Below are 5239 nucleotides of genomic sequence, written 5' to 3'. Positions count from 1 at the left end.
TTATTTTGTGTTTAGCAAAGAGTCAGTTTGTGGCTCAGCCTCTGGGTGGCAGTGTTCTGGGTCTGGCCTCTGAGGCTATACGGCTTCTCTATCGCACCTAAAACTGATTTGGAGAGGTCAACTATCCAGAGCTGGTTCCTTAATAGTTACCCGCTCTGTGTTGTTGCTGGGATTCTCGGTGCACTCTTTAGGGTTTACTACAGTCGTGCACTACTTAACGACATTTGGGTCAGTGCTGGGCTGGATATATGATGGTGGTCTCAAGGTTATAATGGAGCTAAACATTTCAATCATCTCGTAATGTCATAGCCATCTTAACACCATAATGAAGCATTACTTATGTGTTTGTAGTGATGCTGGTATAAATGAACCAACTGCACTGCCAGTTGTATAAAAGTACCATCTAGGTTTGTGTAACTACATTCTACAGTTTTTGCACAATGCTGAAATTGCCTAACAATGCATTTTTCAGAATGTATCACCATCGTTAAGCTACGCGTGACTATATGTACAGAGTCCCCAACTTAAGATTTTTTTTCTTTAGGATGATGCAGAAGTGATATGCGTTCAATAGAAACTGTACTTTGATGAATTTTTAATTTTTTTATCTTTTCCTGTGGTACCTTATTCTCGTGTGGCAGCAAGTCACAGCTCTCAGTCAGCTACATGATCATGAGGGTAAATAGCCAATACTGTACAGTGTACTGTTGTTGTCAGTATTTTTTGGATATTGTGTTTTGTGTTTTCACATCCCATCATGTCTAAAAACACCCAACTGTGTCTCCTGCTTCTGGTTAGAAGAGGAAGGCAATTACTCTTGAGGTGGAACTCAAGATAATTGCCCAATTGTAGGCTAAAAACTGTTAGTGTTCTGAGCACATTTAAGGTAGGGTAGGCTGACCTATGATATGTGATAGGATAGGGGTGTTAAATGCACTTTCTTTTTTAAAAATCCTCACCAGAGGATATTTTTTCCATTGATCTTTTGAGAGAGAATGGAAGGGAATGGGGAGGGGAGAAAGAGAGAGAAACATTGATGTGAGAGAGACATGTCGACTGGTTACCTCCTGCACATGCCTCCACCAAGGCTGGTGATCGAACCTGCAACCGAGGTATGTGCCCTTGACCCAAAATTGAACCCAGGACACTTTGATCAGCCAGCCACCACTCTGAACACTGAGCCAAACCTGCCAGGGTCTTAAATGCGTTTTTGACTTAGAATATTTTCATCTTAGGATGGGGTTTATCAGGACATAACCCCATTGTAAGTCGAGAAGCATCTGTAAAAATTCATGTCATATGCAAACACAGTGTTCTTCCTCTCCGTGATTTGGATGCCTTTTCTTTTTCTTTTTTTGGCCTAGTTACTATGGCCAGGACTTCCAATACTATGTAGAATAGAAGTGGTGAGAATTGACACCATTTTCATGTTCCTGATCCTAAAAGAAAAGCTTTCAGCTTTTCACCATTCACTATGATGTTAGCTGTGGGCTTGGCTTCTGTGGCCTTTATTATATTGAGGTACATTCCCTCTCCAGTTTTTTTGATGTTACTTTATTAAACCATAATTATACTGACTCTCCTTTGTTTGCACATGATCTAAATAGTGCTTTAAAATTTTTATTACAATTTCTTTGTTGGAACTTGTCATTTTGAGTTGTTTATTTCAACCAAAGATAATTCATCTCCTGTGAACTTATATGTTCAAGTCCTTTTTAATTGTCTTTGAAACTAATAAATATTTGTTAATTTTCTATTTTGAAATAGTTTGCCTTCAGAGTCTGTTTTATTTTAATCCTTAAATCTATGTAAAGAAAGCTTAAAGTCTCACTTATATTTGATATTTTAATAAAATTATATTTATTAATATAATAGGAAGTATTGTCAAAGTATTCACTATGTTCAAAAGAGAATTAAATTTTCTTAAATTGATGAAAAGAGATTGGTAACTACCTAAGTTTGAACTATTTGGGTCTGTTAATTTAATGGCCTTTTGGATAACAACATGCCTAAATAGTCCATTGATTTTATTAATTCAGTGGAAAACATGATTAAGTCTGTCTATTAATAATGGGTTAACAAAACTGCATCGTGATCAACTAGCCTTTTAAAATTTTTCTCAATGTGTTGGGTACATAAACATAGATAAAAATAATGTTTATAAAGGACCAAAAATACATATATTTTAATCACTTGAAAATCTGTAACAACATATCATTCCAGGTAAGTAGAGTTTTTAACTTTCAGAAATAATTACAGTGACAAGGTAGTAATTATTCTAATTTTACAGTTATCTTGCCTGTCTCTTGTCAGTAAGTAGGTTAGCTATATACCAACTGTATAATTTTGTTTATTAAAAATTAGAATGAAGTTATACACATATGTTAGGTTATATAGTGCATTTACATTTTCTTTCTTTTTAAAAAATATATTTTATTATTGATTTTTTACAGAGAGAAAGGAAGAAGGATAGAGAGTTAGAATCATCGATGAGAGAGAAACATCGATCAGCTGCCTCCTGCACACCTCCTACTGGGGATGTGCCTGCAACCAAGGTACATGCCCTTGACTGGAACCGAATCCGGGACTTTCAGTCCATAGGCCGATGCTCTATCCACTGAGCCAAACCAGTCAGGGCTACATTTACATTTTCAACGTTGCCACATACACTTATGTGTTCCACATAAATTCATACACCTACATGATCATTCTGTTGCTTTGTGATTCAATAAGTATGGTTACACACACACACACACACACATACACACAGAAGTATATATCAGAGGCAGTTAATGCAATTTAAGAAATACAACAAGAACACTGGTACATGGAGAGTATGAGGCTTTAAAATTTAATATCTATATATTTGAAAAACGAAGGTGAAAAACCAGTATTGTTTGCCTACTAATAGTATAATTGTATTTAAAGAGTGGCAGGATAGAGGTCATATAAATATAGGGGTCCTATTTTACCTATTTTCTCAGAAAATTTCATGTAAGTGAATATTTCTTGATTAAAATTCTTTTAACTACCAACCCTTCTTTTAACCACCTGGTGTGAAAATATTTCTAAAATGTATTAAATGTTCTATTAATTTATTATGTAGGTATTCTGAAGATAATGTATTTTACTACTGATATGGAGTCATTACAAATATATATCATTTCTAGATACAGATGTCCCCCCAAAATATATACACACTTTGAGTTATTATAAAGCCAGTGTTTATTAACATACAGTTCATTTTCAAAATTTAAAAGAACTTACACAAATGAATACATTTTTTTATCAATGCCTGTTTTCAAACTGATGACCATTTGGTCCAGGTACTGCTGATAATGCAAAGCAATGGAATAAAAAACATCAAAAATCATTTCGGTATTTGTGCACCCTCAATTCATTATTGTTGCTGGTTTTGTACTGTCAACTTTATCTTTTATGTATCCCCATAAGAAAAGTCTAGTGGCGCTTTAGGATAAGTTTTTTTGTTGTTGTTCAAAGCTTAGTCTGGCTTCACCCATTATTTCAAATCAGTTAAACTTGAAAAGGAGTGACACTTAAGTGAATTTTCAGCTGTTAAAGTGTGAATACATTTTTTTGGGACCCCCTATATAACAGTTTTGTTATATGAGTGTTTAAGTCTGTCTCAAGTTCCAAATCAAATGCCTTAAGATTAGTTATGTTCTCTTTTCAAGTTTGTAAACTTCTGTGCCTTTCATAGTCACGCCTACCCTCTACATCTGACCTACTGTAGATTGAGAAATCAAACAGGCTTCTTAGAATGATGCTGAAAGTAAGAGGAAGTGAGCTAAAAGGAAGTGGAAGTGGCTCTTCTGTATATCACACCTTTAAGTATTAGTGCCGGGAATGATCAGGCCCCACAAGTCTGTTTTATTTTATTTTTCAGTTACAATTTACATTCAGTATTATTTTGTATTAGTTTCAAGTGTTTCCCTCCAATATTTCCAGTACTCACCTGACACCATATACAGTTATACCAGTATTATTGACTATATTCCCTATGCTGTACTTTACATCCCCATGACTATTCTGTAAATATCAATTTGTTGGTTTAAAAAAAATATTTTTATTGTTTTTAGAGAGGAAGGGAGAGAGAGAAACATCAATGATGAGAGACAATCATTGCCTCCTGCACACCCCCTACTGGGGCTTGAGCCTGCAACCCGGGCATGTGCTCTTGACTGGAATCGAACCCAGGCCCCTTCAGTCGGCAAGCCAATGCTCTATCCACTGATAGAGGGAATATGCTAATTAACCCTCATGCCATTGCAAAGATGGCAGTGCCACAGCCAATAAGGAGGGAATGCTAATTGACTGCCCCACCCTCAAAGATGCCGGCCCCCACAGCCACAAGATGGTCACATTTTAGACTCAGCCACAATCATTAATATTATATGTCTAACCATAAACATTCATTTATTGGTAACTTGTATCATACTGATTTTAAATTATAAATATTTTAAAAATATAAGAACCGAGTAATATAATTAATTTCCCTTTACTTATAACCTAGAACAAATTTAAGGTTTGCCTTTTTTTTTTAAAGAAAAAATAAAACAGATACAGTTGTCCTCATACCCATACCACTCTTGCTCTCATGCCCTAAGGCAAGCATGTCAAACTCTTGGCCAGTGGCATGCCACCTGAGACTATGACATGCTTGCCTAGAGGTAAACACTCTTGTGTAGAGTTGTGTTTTTCCAATTAAATGTTTATGTACCGTATATGTAAGGTTAGTTTGTCTGCCTTTTTAAAATGTACATCAATAGCATCATTATATATAGAGCCCTTAGAAGTTGGCTTTTTTCACTCAACATTGTTTGAGATTCATCCATTTTAATAAAATGGTCTAGTTAGTTAATTTTGACTGCAGTATAGTATTCCACTGTATGGATATGTGACAAATTCATTCTGTTATTAATGGACATTAGGCTGCTGCTGCTTTTTCATTATAATGTGGAAATAAGCATTTTAGTATTTGTTTCTTTTGTCACATAAGCAATATCTCTAGACCTACAGTTTTGAAATTTGGGGTACAAGCCCTGTGAGTATGCAAAGAATTTCCATGCAGCATGCAGGTGAGCTCTTAGGGAACTTCATAGACTTTCACCTTCCATGTGTATTTTCCACAGCTGTTCTGCCTAAGGATGAACTTAAGAAGGTGAAGTTCTCCTTTCCTGCCTTCCTTTAGCCGTTACCCTATTCCCATGTTATAAAA

This window comes from Myotis davidii, unplaced genomic scaffold (genome assembly GCF_000327345.1).
Source record: "Myotis davidii unplaced genomic scaffold, ASM32734v1 scaffold273, whole genome shotgun sequence".
NCBI lineage: Eukaryota > Metazoa > Chordata > Mammalia > Chiroptera > Vespertilionidae > Myotis > Myotis davidii.
This window is presented reverse-complemented; position numbering follows the sequence as displayed.